We start from the raw sequence: 18,783 nt of genomic DNA, 5'->3' as shown, positions 1-18,783 counted from the left end.
TCGGACGATGGTGTTGCAGAGCTCGGCACCACAGCACAAGCGCCCAATCCGTTCCATCGCGATATCCTAGGAGTCTGAAAATGTTGTGGAGTCCCAGGACATTGTGAAAAATCAACTTTCCTGCGTTTCCTTCGTCCAGAGATGTTGAAGACGGATGGGGCAGTGTCCGAGGCCAGGCCCCCGGCCCAGCCTGCAGGATCCTTGGGCTCGATTGCCTACCAGGCCCTGGCCAAATCTCGCGCGATCTTGGTTAAGCAGATAGAGGAGAAGCTGGCCCCGATCTCTATCGTGCTGCAGAAGCATGAACAGCAGCTGGGAGACCTGGAAAAGAGGACGGATGAGGTTGGACACAGAGGCACAGCGGTGGAAGCTGATACCGCTTCCTCTAAGGATAGGATCCAAGCATCGGAGGCTGAGGGCTGACCATACAGAGGTTTATAAAATCATGAGGAACATGAATAGGGTAAACAGCCAAGGTCTTTTCCCTGGGGTGTGGGAGTCCAGAACTAGAGGGCTTAGGTTTAGGGTGAGAGGGAAAAGATATAAAAGAGACCAAAGGGACAACATTTCAGGCAGAAGGTGGTGTGTGTGTGTGGAATGAGCTGCCAGAGGAAGTGGTCGAGGCTGGTACAATTACATCATTTCAAAGGCATCTGGATGGGTATACGTATAGGAAGAGTTTGGAGGGAGATGGGCCGGGTGCTGGCAGGTGGGACTAGATTGGGTCGGGATATCTGTTCGACCGAGGGTGTGTTTGTGTGCTGTACATCTCTATGACTCGATGACTGGAAGTGTCAGTCTGAGTCAATCCGTTGTCTAGCTACGGGCAAGGTGACTCCATTGGATGATGTGAACCCAGCTGATGACTCCTTTGGCCAAAGCTAGAGAACATTCTGGAAGATCAGGGAAAAGAAGGATATGAACACACATCTGGATGCCAGTCCCTTAGCGAAGCCTTGACTGCGATCTGCAGCAGAGCTCTGACCATGTGCTCCAAACTTGTTCATAAAACCCGAGAGTGAGGGGGGCAAGCCATTCACCCCAGCAAGTCCACACTCAGCCTCTGATGAGCATCCCATCCAGGCCCAACCACTATCCTCTCAGCCTGCATTCCCCAAAGCCAATCCAGCGAACCTGCACATCTTTGGGCTGTGGGAGGAAAGCAAAGCACCCGCAGTAGCCCATGGAGAGAAGGTGCAAACTCGACACAAACAGAAAGCCAAGGGAGGAATCAAAGTCAGGTCCCCGATGCTGCGAGGCAGCAGTGCTACCCACTGAGCCACCATGCCAGCCCCAGGAGATTCTCAGCAGGTTTTCAGCCATTGTGTCTGTGCTGTCTGTTTCAGGGAATTCAGCTTTAATCCTGCAGATCCCCAAAAGGGCTGCGTAAGGCGACAGGGAACACCCCATCCCATCAACTGAATGCAGATAAGCAGTTGTTGGCAAAGCAGATTAAGGACAGACAAGGAAGAGTCAGACACCCCAGATGGGATTTGAACCCAGAACCCCTGGCTTAGGAGGCCAGTGCCTTATCCATTAGGCCACTGGAGCTGCACAGTTCCATGCAGCATGGCAGACTTTAAATACTGCGCCCTGACCTCTCATTGTGTGTTTTTGTGGATTTTCTCCTCTCAATGCACTGTGAGGATCCAAGATGGTGGTGATCTCGGACGATGGTGTTGCAGAGCTCGGCACCACAGCACAAGCGCCCAATCCGTTCCATCGCGATATCCTAGGAGTCTGAAAATGTTGTGGAGTCCCAGGACATTGTGAAAAATCAACTTTCCTGCGTTTCCTTCGTCCAGAGATGTTGAAGACGGATGGGGCAGTGTCCGAGGCCAGGCCCCGGCCCAGCCTGCAGGATCCTTGGGCTCGATTGCCTACCAGGCCCTGGCCAAATCTCGCGCGATCTTGGTTAAGCAGATAGAGGAGAAGCTGGCCCCGATCTCTATCGTGCTGCAGAAGCATGAACAGCAGCTGGGAGACCTGGAAAAGAGGACGGATGAGGTTGGACACAGAGGCACAGCGGTGGAAGCTGATACCGCTTCCTCTAAGGATAGGATCCAAGCATCGGAGGCTGAGGGCTGACCATACAGAGGTTTATAAAATCATGAGGAACATGAATAGGGTAAACAGCCAAGGTCTTTTCCCTGGGGTGTGGGAGTCCAGAACTAGAGGGCTTAGGTTTAGGGTGAGAGGGAAAAGATATAAAAGAGACCAAAGGGACAACATTTTCAGGCAGAAGGTGGTGTGTGTGTGTGGAATGAGCTGCCAGAGGAAGTGGTCGAGGCTGGTACAATTACATCATTTCAAAGGCATCTGGATGGGTATACGTATAGGAAGAGTTTGGAGGGAGATGGGCCGGGTGCTGGCAGGTGGGACTAGATTGGGTCGGGATATCTGTTCGACCGAGGGTGTGTTTGTGTGCTGTACATCTCTATGACTCGATGACTGGAAGTGTCAGTCTGAGTCAATCCGTTGTCTAGCTACGGGCAAGGTGACTCCATTGGATGATGTGAACCCAGCTGATGACCCCTTTGGCCAAAGCTAGAGAACATTCTGGAAGATCAGGGAAAAGAAGGATATGAACACACACCTGGATGCCAGTCCCTTAGCGAAGCCTTGACTGCGATCTGCAGCAGAGCTCTGACCATGTGCTCCAAACTTGTTCATAAAAGCCCGAGAGTGAGGGGGGCAAGCCATTCACCCCAGCAAGTCCACACTCAGCCTCTGATGAGCATCCCATCCAGGCCCAACCACTATCCTCTCAGCCTGCATTCCCCAAAGCCAATCCAGCGAACCTGCACATCTTTGGGCTGTGGGAGGAAAGCAAAGCACCCGCAGTAGCCCATGGAGAGAAGGTGCAAACTCGACACAAACAGAAAGCCAAGGGAGGAATCAAAGTCAGGTCCCCGATGCTGCGAGGCAGCAGTGCTACCCACTGAGCCACCATGCCAGCCCCAGGAGATTCTCAGCAGGTTTTCAGCCATTGTGTCTGTGCTGTCTGTTTCAGGGAATTCAGCTTTAATCCTGCAGATCCCCAAAAGGGCTGCGTAAGGCGACAGGGAACACCCCATCCCATCAACTGAATGCAGATAAGCAGTTGTTGGCAAAGCAGATTAAGGACAGACAAGGAAGAGTCAGACACCCCAGATGGGATTTGAACCCAGAACCCCTGGCTTAGGAGGCCAGTGCCTTATCCATTAGGCCACTGGAGCTGCACAGTTCCATGCAGCATGGCAGACTTTAAATACTGCGCCCTGACCTCTCATTGTGTGTTTTTGTGGATTTTCTCCTCTCAATGCACTGTGAGGATCCAAGATGGTGGTGATCTCGGACGATGGTGTTGCAGAGCTCGGCACCACAGCACAAGCGCCCAATCCGTTCCATCGCGATATCCTAGGAGTCTGAAAATGTTGTGGAGTCCCAGGACATTGTGAAAAATCAACTTTCCTGCGTTTCCTTCGTCCAGAGATGTTGAAGACGGATGGGGCAGTGTCCGAGGCCAGGCCCCCGGCCCAGCCTGCAGGATCCTTGGGCTCGATTGCCTACCAGGCCCTGGCCAAATCTCGCGCGATCTTGGTTAAGCAGATAGAGGAGAAGCTGGCCCCGATCTCTATCGTGCTGCAGAAGCATGAACAGCAGCTGGGAGACCTGGAAAAGAGGACGGATGAGGTTGGACACAGAGGCACAGCGGTGGAAGCTGATACCGCTTCCTCTAAGGATAGGATCCAAGCATCGGAGGCTGAGGGCTGACCATACAGAGGTTTATAAAATCATGAGGAACATGAATAGGGTAAACAGCCAAGGTCTTTTCCCTGGGGTGTGGGAGTCCAGAACTAGAGGGCTTAGGTTTAGGGTGAGAGGGAAAAGATATAAAAGAGACCAAAGGGACAACATTTTCAGGCAGAAGGTGGTGTGTGTGTGTGGAATGAGCTGCCAGAGGAAGTGGTCGAGGCTGGTACAATTACATCATTTCAAAGGCATCTGGATGGGTATACGTATAGGAAGAGTTTGGAGGGAGATGGGCCGGGTGCTGGCAGGTGGGACTAGATTGGGTCGGGATATCTGTTCGACCGAGGGTGTGTTTGTGTGCTGTACATCTCTATGACTCGATGACTGGAAGTGTCAGTCTGAGTCAATCCGTTGTCTAGCTACGGGCAAGGTGACTCCATTGGATGATGTGAACCCAGCTGATGACCCCTTTGGCCAAAGCTAGAGAACATTCTGGAAGATCAGGGAAAAGAAGGATATGAACACACACCTGGATGCCAGTCCCTTAGCGAAGCCTTGACTGCGATCTGCAGCAGAGCTCTGACCATGTGCTCCAAACTTGTTCATAAAAGCCCGAGAGTGAGGGGGGCAAGCCATTCACCCCAGCAAGTCCACACTCAGCCTCTGATGAGCATCCCATCCAGGCCCAACCACTATCCTCTCAGCCTGCATTCCCCAAAGCCAATCCAGCGAACCTGCACATCTTTGGGCTGTGGGAGGAAAGCAAAGCACCCGCAGTAGCCCATGGAGAGAAGGTGCAAACTCGACACAAACAGAAAGCCAAGGGAGGAATCAAAGTCAGGTCCCCGATGCTGCGAGGCAGCAGTGCTACCCACTGAGCCACCATGCCAGCCCCAGGAGATTCTCAGCAGGTTTTCAGCCATTGTGTCTGTGCTGTCTGTTTCAGGGAATTCAGCTTTAATCCTGCAGATCCCCAAAAGGGCTGCGTAAGGCGACAGGGAACACCCCACCCATCAACTGAATGCAGATAAGCAGTTGTTGGCAAAGCAGATTAAGGACAGACAAGGAAGAGTCAGACACCCCAGATGGGATTTGAACCCAGAACCCCTGGCTTAGGAGGCCAGTGCCTTATCCATTAGGCCACTGGAGCTGCACAGTTCCATGCAGCATGGCAGACTTTAAATACTGCGCCCTGACCTCTCATTGTGTGTTTTTGTGGATTTTCTCCTCTCAATGCACTGTGAGGATCCAAGATGGTGGTGATCTCGGACGATGGTGTTGCAGAGCTCGGCACCACAGCACAAGCGCCCAATCCGTTCCATCGCGATATCCTAGGAGTCTGAAAATGTTGTGGAGTCCCAGGACATTGTGAAAAATCAACTTTCCTGCGTTTCCTTCGTCCAGAGATGTTGAAGACGGATGGGGCAGTGTCCGAGGCCAGGCCCCCGGCCCAGCCTGCAGGATCCTTGGGCTCGATTGCCTACCAGGCCCTGGCCAAATCTCGCGCGATCTTGGTTAAGCAGATAGAGGAGAAGCTGGCCCCGATCTCTATCGTGCTGCAGAAGCATGAACAGCAGCTGGGAGACCTGGAAAAGAGGACGGATGAGGTTGGACACAGAGGCACAGCGGTGGAAGCTGATACCGCTTCCTCTAAGGATAGGATCCAAGCATCGGAGGCTGAGGGCTGACCATACAGAGGTTTATAAAATCATGAGGAACATGAATAGGGTAAACAGCCAAGGTCTTTTCCCTGGGGTGTGGGAGTCCAGAACTAGAGGGCTTAGGTTTAGGGTGAGAGGGAAAAGATATAAAAGAGACCAAAGGGACAACATTTTCAGGCAGAAGGTGGTGTGTGTGTGTGGAATGAGCTGCCAGAGGAAGTGGTCGAGGCTGGTACAATTACATCATTTCAAAGGCATCTGGATGGGTATACGTATAGGAAGAGTTTGGAGGGAGATGGGCCGGGTGCTGGCAGGTGGGACTAGATTGGGTCGGGATATCTGTTCGACCGAGGGTGTGTTTGTGTGCTGTACATCTCTATGACTCGATGACTGGAAGTGTCAGTCTGAGTCAATCCGTTGTCTAGCTACGGGCAAGGTGACTCCATTGGATGATGTGAACCCAGCTGATGACCCCTTTGGCCAAAGCTAGAGAACATTCTGGAAGATCAGGGAAAAGAAGGATATGAACACACACCTGGATGCCAGTCCCTTAGCGAAGCCTTGACTGCGATCTGCAGCAGAGCTCTGACCATGTGCTCCAAACTTGTTCATAAAAACCCGAGAGTGAGGGGGGCAAGCCATTCACCCCAGCAAGTCCACACTCAGCCTCTGATGAGCATCCCATCCAGGCCCAACCACTATCCTCTCAGCCTGCATTCCCCAAAGCCAATCCAGCGAACCTGCACATCTTTGGGCTGTGGGAGGAAAGCAAAGCACCCGCAGTAGCCCATGGAGAGAAGGTGCAAACTCGACACAAACAGAAAGCCAAGGGAGGAATCAAAGTCAGGTCCCCGATGCTGCGAGGCAGCAGTGCTACCCACTGAGCCACCATGCCAGCCCCAGGAGATTCTCAGCAGGTTTTCAGCCATTGTGTCTGTGCTGTCTGTTTCAGGGAATTCAGCTTTAATCCTGCAGATCCCCAAAAGGGCTGCATAAGGCGACAGGGAACACCCCACCCATCAACTGAATGCAGATAAGCAGTTGTTGGCAAAGCAGATTAAGGACAGACAAGGAAGAGTCAGACACCCCAGATGGGATTTGAACCCAGAACCCCTGGCTTAGGAAGCCAGTGCCTTATCCATTAGGCCACTGGAGCTGCACAGTTCCATGCAGCATGGCAGACTTTAAATACTGCGCCCTGACCTCTCATTGTGTGTTTTTGTGGATTTTCTCCTCTCAATGCACTGTGAGGATCCAAGATGGTGGTGATCTCGGACGATGGTGTTGCAGAGCTCGGCACCACAGCACAAGCGCCCAATCCGTTCCATCGCGATATCCTAGGAGTCTGAAAATGTTGTGGAGTCCCAGGACATTGTGAAAAATCAACTTTCCTGCGTTTCCTTCGTCCAGAGATGTTGAAGACGGATGGGGCAGTGTCCGAGGCCAGGCCCCCGGCCCAGCCTGCAGGATCCTTGGGCTCGATTGCCTACCAGGCCCTGGCCAAATCTCGCGCGATCTTGGTTAAGCAGATAGAGGAGAAGCTGGCCCCGATCTCTATCGTGCTGCAGAAGCATGAACAGCAGCTGGGAGACCTGGAAAAGAGGACGGATGAGGTTGGACACAGAGGCACAGCGGTGGAAGCTGATACCGCTTCCTCTAAGGATAGGATCCAAGCATCGGAGGCTGAGGGCTGACCATACAGAGGTTTATAAAATCATGAGGAACATGAATAGGGTAAACAGCCAAGGTCTTTTCCCTGGGGTGTGGGAGTCCAGAACTAGAGGGCTTAGGTTTAGGGTGAGAGGGAAAAGATATAAAAGAGACCAAAGGGACAACATTTTCAGGCAGAAGGTGGTGTGTGTGTGTGGAATGAGCTGCCAGAGGAAGTGGTCGAGGCTGGTACAATTACATCATTTCAAAGGCATCTGGATGGGTATACGTATAGGAAGAGTTTGGAGGGAGATGGGCCGGGTGCTGGCAGGTGGGACTAGATTGGGTCGGGATATCTGTTCGACCGAGGGTGTGTTTGTGTGCTGTACATCTCTATGACTCGATGACTGGAAGTGTCAGTCTGAGTCAATCCGTTGTCTAGCTACGGGCAAGGTGACTCCATTGGATGATGTGAACCCAGCTGATGACCCCTTTGGCCAAAGCTAGAGAACATTCTGGAAGATCAGGGAAAAGAAGGATATGAACACACACCTGGATGCCAGTCCCTTAGCGAAGCCTTGACTGCGATCTGCAGCAGAGCTCTGACCATGTGCTCCAAACTTGTTCATAAAAGCCCGAGAGTGAGGGGGGCAAGCCATTCACCCCAGCAAGTCCACACTCAGCCTCTGATGAGCATCCCATCCAGGCCCAACCACTATCCTCTCAGCCTGCATTCCCCAAAGCCAATCCAGCGAACCTGCACATCTTTGGGCTGTGGGAGGAAAGCAAAGCACCCGCAGTAGCCCATGGAGAGAAGGTGCAAACTCGACACAAACAGAAAGCCAAGGGAGGAATCAAAGTCAGGTCCCCGATGCTGCGAGGCAGCAGTGCTACCCACTGAGCCACCATGCCAGCCCCAGGAGATTCTCAGCAGGTTTTCAGCCATTGTGTCTGTGCTGTCTGTTTCAGGGAATTCAGCTTTAATCCTGCAGATCCCCAAAAGGGCTGCATAAGGCGACAGGGAACACCCCATCCCATCAACTGAATGCAGATAAGCAGTTGTTGGCAAAGCAGATTAAGGACAGACAAGGAAGAGTCAGACACCCCAGATGGGATTTGAACCCAGAACCCCTGGCTTAGGAAGCCAGTGCCTTATCCATTAGGCCACTGGAGCTGCACAGTTCCATGCAGCATGGCAGACTTTAAATACTGCGCCCTGACCTCTCATTGTGTGTTTTTGTGGATTTTCTCCTCTCAATGCACTGTGAGGATCCAAGATGGTGGTGATCTCGGACGATGGTGTTGCAGAGCTCGGCACCACAGCACAAGCGCCCAATCCGTTCCATCGCGATATCCTAGGAGTCTGAAAATGTTGTGGAGTCCCAGGACATTGTGAAAAATCAACTTTCCTGCGTTTCCTTCGTCCAGAGATGTTGAAGACGGATGGGGCAGTGTCCGAGGCCAGGCCCCCGGCCCAGCCTGCAGGATCCTTGGGCTCGATTGCCTACCAGGCCCTGGCCAAATCTCGCGCGATCTTGGTTAAGCAGATAGAGGAGAAGCTGGCCCCGATCTCTATCGTGCTGCAGAAGCATGAACAGCAGCTGGGAGACCTGGAAAAGAGGACGGATGAGGTTGGACACAGAGGCACAGCGGTGGAAGCTGATACCGCTTCCTCTAAGGATAGGATCCAAGCATCGGAGGCTGAGGGCTGACCATACAGAGGTTTATAAAATCATGAGGAACATGAATAGGGTAAACAGCCAAGGTCTTTTCCCTGGGGTGTGGGAGTCCAGAACTAGAGGGCTTAGGTTTAGGGTGAGAGGGAAAAGATATAAAAGAGACCAAAGGGACAACATTTTCAGGCAGAAGGTGGTGTGTGTGTGTGGAATGAGCTGCCAGAGGAAGTGGTCGAGGCTGGTACAATTACATCATTTCAAAGGCATCTGGATGGGTATACGTATAGGAAGAGTTTGGAGGGAGATGGGCCGGGTGCTGGCAGGTGGGACTAGATTGGGTCGGGATATCTGTTCGACCGAGGGTGTGTTTGTGTGCTGTACATCTCTATGACTCGATGACTGGAAGTGTCAGTCTGAGTCAATCCGTTGTCTAGCTACGGGCAAGGTGACTCCATTGGATGATGTGAACCCAGCTGATGACCCCTTTGGCCAAAGCTAGAGAACATTCTGGAAGATCAGGGAAAAGAAGGATATGAACACACACCTGGATGCCAGTCCCTTAGCGAAGCCTTGACTGCGATCTGCAGCAGAGCTCTGACCATGTGCTCCAAACTTGTTCATAAAAACCCGAGAGTGAGGGGGGCAAGCCATTCACCCCAGCAAGTCCACACTCAGCCTCTGATGAGCATCCCATCCAGGCCCAACCACTATCCTCTCAGCCTGCATTCCCCAAAGCCAATCCAGCGAACCTGCACATCTTTGGGCTGTGGGAGGAAAGCAAAGCACCCGCAGTAGCCCATGGAGAGAAGGTGCAAACTCGACACAAACAGAAAGCCAAGGGAGGAATCAAAGTCAGGTCCCCGATGCTGCGAGGCAGCAGTGCTACCCACTGAGCCACCATGCCAGCCCCAGGAGATTCTCAGCAGGTTTTCAGCCATTGTGTCTGTGCTGTCTGTTTCAGGGAATTCAGCTTTAATCCTGCAGATCCCCAAAAGAGCTGCGTAAGGCGACAGGGAACACCCCATCCCATCAACTGAATGCAGATAAGCAGTTGTTGGCAAAGCAGATTAAGGACAGACAAGGAAGAGTCAGACACCCCAGATGGGATTTGAACCCAGAACCCCTGGCTTAGGAAGCCAGTGCCTTATCCATTAGGCCACTGGAGCTGCACAGTTCCATGCAGCATGGCAGACTTTAAATACTGCGCCCTGACCTCTCATTGTGTGTTTTTGTGGATTTTCTCCTCTCAATGCACTGTGAGGATCCAAGATGGTGGTGATCTCGGACGATGGTGTTGCAGAGCTCGGCACCACAGCACAAGCGCCCAATCCGTTCCATCGCGATATCCTAGGAGTCTGAAAATGTTGTGGAGTCCCAGGACATTGTGAAAAATCAACTTTCCTGCGTTTCCTTCGTCCAGAGATGTTGAAGACGGATGGGGCAGTGTCCGAGGCCAGGCCCCCGGCCCAGCCTGCAGGATCCTTGGGCTCGATTGCCTACCAGGCCCTGGCCAAATCTCGCGCGATCTTGGTTAAGCAGATAGAGGAGAAGCTGGCCCCGATCTCTATCGTGCTGCAGAAGCATGAACAGCAGCTGGGAGACCTGGAAAAGAGGACGGATGAGGTTGGACACAGAGGCACAGCGGTGGAAGCTGATACCGCTTCCTCTAAGGATAGGATCCAAGCATCGGAGGCTGAGGGCTGACCATACAGAGGTTTATAAAATCATGAGGAACATGAATAGGGTAAACAGCCAAGGTCTTTTCCCTGGGGTGTGGGAGTCCAGAACTAGAGGGCTTAGGTTTAGGGTGAGAGGGAAAAGATATAAAAGAGACCAAAGGGACAACATTTTCAGGCAGAAGGTGGTGTGTGTGTGTGGAATGAGCTGCCAGAGGAAGTGGTCGAGGCTGGTACAATTACATCATTTCAAAGGCATCTGGATGGGTATACGTATAGGAAGAGTTTGGAGGGAGATGGGCCGGGTGCTGGCAGGTGGGACTAGATTGGGTCGGGATATCTGTTCGACCGAGGGTGTGTTTGTGTGCTGTACATCTCTATGACTCGATGACTGGAAGTGTCAGTCTGAGTCAATCCGTTGTCTAGCTACGGGCAAGGTGACTCCATTGGATGATGTGAACCCAGCTGATGACCCCTTTGGCCAAAGCTAGAGAACATTCTGGAAGATCAGGGAAAAGAAGGATATGAACACACACCTGGATGCCAGTCCCTTAGCGAAGCCTTGACTGCGATCTGCAGCAGAGCTCTGACCATGTGCTCCAAACTTGTTCATAAAAACCCGAGAGTGAGGGGGGCAAGCCATTCACCCCAGCAAGTCCACACTCAGCCTCTGATGAGCATCCCATCCAGGCCCAACCACTATCCTCTCAGCCTGCATTCCCCAAAGCCAATCCAGCGAACCTGCACATCTTTGGGCTGTGGGAGGAAAGCAAAGCACCCGCAGTAGCCCATGGAGAGAAGGTGCAAACTCGACACAAACAGAAAGCCAAGGGAGGAATCAAAGTCAGGTCCCCGATGCTGCGAGGCAGCAGTGCTACCCACTGAGCCACCATGCCAGCCCCAGGAGATTCTCAGCAGGTTTTCAGCCATTGTGTCTGTGCTGTCTGTTTCAGGGAATTCAGCTTTAATCCTGCAGATCCCCAAAAGGGCTGCGTAAGGCGACAGGGAACACCCACCCATCAACTGAATGCAGATAAGCAGTTGTTGGCAAAGCAGATTAAGGACAGACAAGGAAGAGTCAGACACCCCAGATGGGATTTGAACCCAGAACCCCTGGCTTAGGAGCCAGTGCCTTATCCATTAGGCCACTGGAGCTGCACAGTTCCATGCAGCATGGCAGACTTTAAATACTGCGCCCTGACCTCTCATTGTGTGTTTTTGTGGATTTTCTCCTCTCAATGCACTGTGAGGATCCAAGATGGTGGTGATCTCGGACGATGGTGTTGCAGAGCTCGGCACCACAGCACAAGCGCCCAATCCGTTCCATCGCGATATCCTAGGAGTCTGAAAATGTTGTGGAGTCCCAGGACATTGTGAAAAATCAACTTTCCTGCGTTTCCTTCGTCCAGAGATGTTGAAGACGGATGGGGCAGTGTCCGAGGCCAGGCCCCCGGCCCAGCCTGCAGGATCCTTGGGCTCGATTGCCTACCAGGCCCTGGCCAAATCTCGCGCGATCTTGGTTAAGCAGATAGAGGAGAAGCTGGCCCCGATCTCTATCGTGCTGCAGAAGCATGAACAGCAGCTGGGAGACCTGGAAAAGAGGACGGATGAGGTTGGACACAGAGGCACAGCGGTGGAAGCTGATACCGCTTCCTCTAAGGATAGGATCCAAGCATCGGAGGCTGAGGGCTGACCATACAGAGGTTTATAAAATCATGAGGAACATGAATAGGGTAAACAGCCAAGGTCTTTTCCCTGGGGTGTGGGAGTCCAGAACTAGAGGGCTTAGGTTTAGGGTGAGAGGGAAAAGATATAAAAGAGACCAAAGGGACAACATTTTCAGGCAGAAGGTGGTGTGTGTGTGTGGAATGAGCTGCCAGAGGAAGTGGTCGAGGCTGGTACAATTACATCATTTCAAAGGCATCTGGATGGGTATACGTATAGGAAGAGTTTGGAGGGAGATGGGCCGGGTGCTGGCAGGTGGGACTAGATTGGGTCGGGATATCTGTTCGACCGAGGGTGTGTTTGTGTGCTGTACATCTCTATGACTCGATGACTGGAAGTGTCAGTCTGAGTCAATCCGTTGTCTAGCTACGGGCAAGGTGACTCCATTGGATGATGTGAACCCAGCTGATGACCCCTTTGGCCAAAGCTAGAGAACATTCTGGAAGATCAGGGAAAAGAAGGATATGAACACACACCTGGATGCCAGTCCCTTAGCGAAGCCTTGACTGCGATCTGCAGCAGAGCTCTGACCATGTGCTCCAAACTTGTTCATAAAAACCCGAGAGTGAGGGGGGCAAGCCATTCACCCCAGCAAGTCCACACTCAGCCTCTGATGAGCATCCCATCCAGGCCCAACCACTATCCTCTCAGCCTGCATTCCCCAAAGCCAATCCAGCGAACCTGCACATCTTTGGGCTGTGGGAGGAAAGCAAAGCACCCGCAGTAGCCCATGGAGAGAAGGTGCAAACTCGACACAAACAGAAAGCCAAGGGAGGAATCAAAGTCAGGTCCCCGATGCTGCGAGGCAGCAGTGCTACCCACTGAGCCACCATGCCAGCCCCAGGAGATTCTCAGCAGGTTTTCAGCCATTGTGTCTGTGCTGTCTGTTTCAGGGAATTCAGCTTTAATCCTGCAGATCCCCAAAAGAGCTGCGTAAGGCGACAGGGAACACCCCCCCATCAACTGAATGCAGATAAGCAGTTGTTGGCAAAGCAGATTAAGGACAGACAAGGAAGAGTCAGACACCCCAGATGGGATTTGAACCCAGAACCCCTGGCTTAGGAGGCCAGTGCCTTATCCATTAGGCCACTGGAGCTGCACAGTTCCATGCAGCATGGCAGACTTTAAATACTGCGCCCTGACCTCTCATTGTGTGTTTTTGTGGATTTTCTCCTCTCAATGCACTGTGAGGATCCAAGATGGTGGTGATCTCGGACGATGGTGTTGCAGAGCTCGGCACCACAGCACAAGCGCCCAATCCGTTCCATCGCGATATCCTAGGAGTCTGAAAATGTTGTGGAGTCCCAGGACATTGTGAAAAATCAACTTTCCTGCGTTTCCTTCGTCCAGAGATGTTGAAGACGGATGGGGCAGTGTCCGAGGCCAGGCCCCCGGCCCAGCCTGCAGGATCCTTGGGCTCGATTGCCTACCAGGCCCTGGCCAAATCTCGCGCGATCTTGGTTAAGCAGATAGAGGAGAAGCTGGCCCCGATCTCTATCGTGCTGCAGAAGCATGAACAGCAGCTGGGAGACCTGGAAAAGAGGACGGATGAGGTTGGACACAGAGGCACAGCGGTGGAAGCTGATACCGCTTCCTCTAAGGATAGGATCCAAGCATCGGAGGCTGAGGGCTGACCATACAGAGGTTTATAAAATCATGAGGAACATGAATAGGGTAAACAGCCAAGGTCTTTTCCCTGGGGTGTGGGAGTCCAGAACTAGAGGGCTTAGGTTTAGGGTGAGAGGGAAAAGATATAAAAGAGACCAAAGGGACAACATTTTCAGGCAGAAGGTGGTGTGTGTGTGTGGAATGAGCTGCCAGAGGAAGTGGTCGAGGCTGGTACAATTACATCATTTCAAAGGCATCTGGATGGGTATACGTATAGGAAGAGTTTGGAGGGAGATGGGCCGGGTGCTGGCAGGTGGGACTAGATTGGGTCGGGATATCTGTTCGACCGAGGGTGTGTTTGTGTGCTGTACATCTCTATGACTCGATGACTGGAAGTGTCAGTCTGAGTCAATCCGTTGTCTAGCTACGGGCAAGGTGACTCCATTGGATGATGTGAACCCAGCTGATGACCCCTTTGGCCAAAGCTAGAGAACATTCTGGAAGATCAGGGAAAAGAAGGATATGAACACACACCTGGATGCCAGTCCCTTAGCGAAGCCTTGACTGCGATCTGCAGCAGAGCTCTGACCATGTGCTCCAAACTTGTTCATAAAAACCCGAGAGTGAGGGGGGCAAGCCATTCACCCCAGCAAGTCCACACTCAGCCTCTGATGAGCATCCCATCCAGGCCCAACCACTATCCTCTCAGCCTGCATTCCCCAAAGCCAATCCAGCGAACCTGCACATCTTTGGGCTGTGGGAGGAAAGCAAAGCACCCGCAGTAGCCCATGGAGAGAAGGTGCAAACTCGACACAAACAGAAAGCCAAGGGAGGAATCAAAGTCAGGTCCCCGATGCTGCGAGGCAGCAGTGCTACCCACTGAGCCACCATGCCAGCCCCAGGAGATTCTCAGCAGGTTTTCAGCCATTGTGTCTGTGCTGTCTGTTTCAGGGAATTCAGCTTTAATCCTGCAGATCCCCAAAAGGGCTGCGTAAGGCGACAGGGAACACCCCATCCCATCAACTGAATGCAGATAAGCAGTTGTTGGCAAAGCAGATTAAGGACAGACAAGGAAGAGTCAGACACCCCAGATGGGATTTGAACCCAGAACCCCTGGCTTAGGAAGCCAGTGCCTTATCCATTAGGCCACTGGAGCTGCACAGTTCCATGCAGCATGGCAGACTTTAAATACTGCGCCCTGACCTCTCATTGTGTGTTTTTGTGGATTTTCTCCTCTCAATGCACTGTGAGGATCCAAGATGGTGGTGATCTCGGACGATGGTGTTGCAGAGCTCGGCACCACAGCACAAGCGCCCAATCCGTTCCATCGCGATATCCTAGGAGTCTGAAAATGTTGTGGAGTCCCAGGACATTGTGAAAAATCAACTTTCCTGCGTTTCCTTCGTCCAGAGATGTTGAAGACGGATGGGGCAGTGTCCGAGGCCAGGCCCCCGGCCCAGCCTGCAGGATCCTTGGGCTCGATTGCCTACCAGGCCCTGGCCAAATCTCGCGCGATCTTGGTTAAGCAGATAGAGGAGAAGCTGGCCCCGATCTCTATCGTGCTGCAGAAGCATGAACAGCAGCTGGGAGACCTGGAAAAGAGGACGGATGAGGTTGGACACAGAGGCACAGCGGTGGAAGCTGATACCGCTTCCTCTAAGGATAGGATCCAAGCATCGGAGGCTGAGGGCTGACCATACAGAGGTTTATAAAATCATGAGGAACATGAATAGGGTAAACAGCCAAGGTCTTTTCCCTGGGGTGTGGGAGTCCAGAACTAGAGGGCTTAGGTTTAGGGTGAGAGGGAAAAGATATAAAAGAGACCAAAGGGACAACATTTTCAGGCAGAAGGTGGTGTGTGTGTGTGGAATGAGCTGCCAGAGGAAGTGGTCGAGGCTGGTACAATTACATCATTTCAAAGGCATCTGGATGGGTATACGTATAGGAAGAGTTTGGAGGGAGATGGGCCGGGTGCTGGCAGGTGGGACTAGATTGGGTCGGGATATCTGTTCGACCGAGGGTGTGTTTGTGTGCTGTACATCTCTATGACTCGATGACTGGAAGTGTCAGTCTGAGTCAATCCGTTGTCTAGCTACGGGCAAGGTGACTCCATTGGATGATGTGAACCCAGCTGATGACCCCTTTGGCCAAAGCTAGAGAACATTCTGGAAGATCAGGGAAAAGAAGGATATGAACACACACCTGGATGCCAGTCCCTTAGCGAAGCCTTGACTGCGATCTGCAGCAGAGCTCTGACCATGTGCTCCAAACTTGTTCATAAAAACCCGAGAGTGAGGGGGGCAAGCCATTCACCCCAGCAAGTCCACACTCAGCCTCTGATGAGCATCCCATCCAGGCCCAACCACTATCCTCTCAGCCTGCATTCCCCAAAGCCAATCCAGCGAACCTGCACATCTTTGGGCTGTGGGAGGAAAGCAAAGCACCCGCAGTAGCCCATGGAGAGAAGGTGCAAACTCGACACAAACAGAAAGCCAAGGGAGGAATCAAAGTCAGGTCCCCGATGCTGCGAGGCAGCAGTGCTACCCACTGAGCCACCATGCCAGCCCCAGGAGATTCTCAGCAGGTTTTCAGCCATTGTGTCTGTGCTGTCTGTTTCAGGGAATTCAGCTTTAATCCTGCAGATCCCCAAAAGGCTGCTAAGGCGACAGGGAACACCCACCCATCAACTGAATGCAGATAAGCAGTTGTTGGCAAAGCAGATTAAGGACAGACAAGGAAGAGTCAGACACCCCAGATGGGATTTGAACCCAGAACCCCTGGCTTAGGAAGCCAGTGCCTTATCCATTAGGCCACTGGAGCTGCACAGTTCCATGCAGCATGGCAGACTTTAAATACTGCGCCCTGACCTCTCATTGTGTGTTTTTGTGGATTTTCTCCTCTCAATGCACTGTGAGGATCCAAGATGGTGGTGATCTCGGACGATGGTGTTGCAGAGCTCGGCACCACAGCACAAGCGCCCAATCCGTTCCATCGCGATATCCTAGGAGTCTGAAAATGTTGTGGAGTCCCAGGACATTGTGAAAAATCAACTTTCCTGCGTTTCCTTCGTCCAGAGATGTTGAAGACGGATGGGGCAGTGTCCGAGGCCAGGCCCCCGGCCCAGCCTGCAGGATCCTTGGGCTCGATTGCCTACCAGGCCCTGGCCAAATCTCGCGCGATCTTGGTTAAGCAGATAGAGGAGAAGCTGGCCCCGATCTCTATCGTGCTGCAGAAGCATGAACAGCAGCTGGGAGACCTGGAAAAGAGGACGGATGAGGTTGGACACAGAGGCACAGCGGTGGAAGCTGATACCGCTTCCTCTAAGGATAGGATCCAAGCATCGGAGGCTGAGGGCTGACCATACAGAGGTTTATAAAATCATGAGGAACATGAATAGGGTAAACAGCCAAGGTCTTTTCCCTGGGGTGTGGGAGTCCAGAACTAGAGGGCTTAGGTTTAGGGTGAGAGGGAAAAGATATAAAAGAGACCAAAGGGACAACATTTTCAGGCAGAAGGTGGTGTGTGTGTGTGGAATGAGCTGCCAGAGGAAGTGGTCGAGGCTGGTACAATTACATCATTTCAAAGGCATCTGGATGGGTATACGTATAGGAAGAGTTTGGAGGGAGATGGGCCGGGTGCTGGCAGGTGGGACTAGATTGGGTCGGGATATCTGTTCGACCGAGGGTGTGTTTGTGTGCTGTACATCTCTATGACTCGATGACTGGAAGTGTCAGTCTGAGTCAATCCGTTGTCTAGCTACGGGCAAGGTGACTCCATTGGATGATGTGAACCCAGCTGATGACCCCTTTGGCCAAAGCTAGAGAACATTCTGGAAGATCAGGGAAAAGAAGGATATGAACACACACCTGGATGCCAGTCCCTTAGCGAAGCCTTGACTGCGATCTGCAGCAGAGCTCTGACCATGTGCTCCAAACTTGTTCATAAAACCCGAGAGTGAGGGGGGCAAGCCATTCACCCCAGCAAGTCCACACTCAGCCTCTGATGAGCATCCCATCCAGGCCCAACCACTATCCTCTCAGCCTGCATTCCCCAAAGCCAATCCAGCGAACCTGCACATCTTTGGGCTGTGGGAGGAAAGCAAAGCACCCGCAGTAGCCCATGGAGAGAAGGTGCAAACTCGACACAAACAGAAAGCCAAGGGAGGAATCAAAGTCAGGTCCCCGATGCTGCGAGGCAGCAGTGCTACCCACTGAGCCACCATGCCAGCCCCAGGAGATTCTCAGCAGGTTTTCAGCCATTGTGTCTGTGCTGTCTGTTTCAGGGAATTCAGCTTTAATCCTGCAGATCCCCAAAAGAGCTGCGTAAGGCGACAGGGAACACCCATCCCATCAACTGAATGCAGATAAGCAGTTGTTGGCAAAGCAGATTAAGGACAGACAAGGAAGAGTCAGACACCCCAGATGGGATTTGAACCCAGAACCCCTGGCTTAGGAGGCCAGTGCCTTATCCATTAGGCCACTGGAGCTGCACAGTTCCATGCAGCATGGCAGACTTTAAATACTGCGCCCTGACCTCTCATTGTGTGTTTTTGTGGATTTTCTCCTCTCAATGCACTGTGAGGATCCAAGATGGTGGTGATCTCGGACGATGGTGTTGCAGAGCTCGGCACCACAGCACAAGCGCCCAATCCGTTCCATCGCGATATCCTAGGAGTCTGAAAATGTTGTGGAGTCCCAGGACATTGTGAAAAATCAACTTTCCTGCGTTTCCTTCGTCCAGAGATGTTGAAGACGGATGGGGCAGTGTCCGAGGCCAGGCCCCCGGCCCAGCCTGCAGGATCCTTGGGCTCGATTGCCTACCAGGCCCTGGCCAAATCTCGCGCGATCTTGGTTAAGCAGATAGAGGAGAAGCTGGCCCCGATCTCTATCGTGCTGCAGAAGCATGAACAGCAGCTGGGAGACCTGGAAAAGAGGACGGATGAGGTTGGACACAGAGGCACAGCGGTGGAAGCTGATACCGCTTCCTCTAAGGATAGGATCCAAGCATCGGAGGCTGAGGGCTGACCATACAGAGGTTTATAAAATCATGAGG

At 52.5% G+C, this 18,783-nt stretch overlaps 5 non-coding genes across 5 annotated transcripts; all 5 read right to left on the bottom strand.

Annotated features, from left to right (window-relative positions):
• Positions 1–1,478: 1,478 nt before the first annotated feature.
• On the bottom strand, positions 1,479–1,551 carry trnar-ccu (transfer RNA arginine (anticodon CCU)). The gene has a single exon. It is a non-coding gene; the product is annotated as a tRNA-Arg (tRNA).
• Positions 1,552–3,145: 1,594 nt separating this feature from the next.
• trnar-ccu (transfer RNA arginine (anticodon CCU)) lies at positions 3,146–3,218 on the bottom strand. Its single transcript has one exon. It is a non-coding gene; the product is annotated as a tRNA-Arg (tRNA).
• Positions 3,219–4,812: 1,594 nt separating this feature from the next.
• Positions 4,813–4,885, bottom strand: trnar-ccu (transfer RNA arginine (anticodon CCU)). Its single transcript has one exon. It is a non-coding gene; the product is annotated as a tRNA-Arg (tRNA).
• An 8,261-nt stretch (positions 4,886–13,146) lies between these two features.
• On the bottom strand, positions 13,147–13,219 carry trnar-ccu (transfer RNA arginine (anticodon CCU)). Its single transcript has one exon. It is a non-coding gene; the product is annotated as a tRNA-Arg (tRNA).
• Positions 13,220–18,144: 4,925 nt separating this feature from the next.
• On the bottom strand, positions 18,145–18,217 carry trnar-ccu (transfer RNA arginine (anticodon CCU)). Its single transcript has one exon. It is a non-coding gene; the product is annotated as a tRNA-Arg (tRNA).
• Positions 18,218–18,783: the final 566 nt, after the last annotated feature.

This window comes from Hemiscyllium ocellatum, unplaced genomic scaffold, assembly GCF_020745735.1.
Source record: "Hemiscyllium ocellatum isolate sHemOce1 unplaced genomic scaffold, sHemOce1.pat.X.cur. scaffold_2309_pat_ctg1, whole genome shotgun sequence".
In the NCBI taxonomy this organism is placed as follows: domain Eukaryota; kingdom Metazoa; phylum Chordata; class Chondrichthyes; order Orectolobiformes; family Hemiscylliidae; genus Hemiscyllium; species Hemiscyllium ocellatum.
The sequence above is the reverse complement of the archived record's forward strand: the minus strand, read 5'-3'. Positions and strand labels throughout refer to the sequence as shown.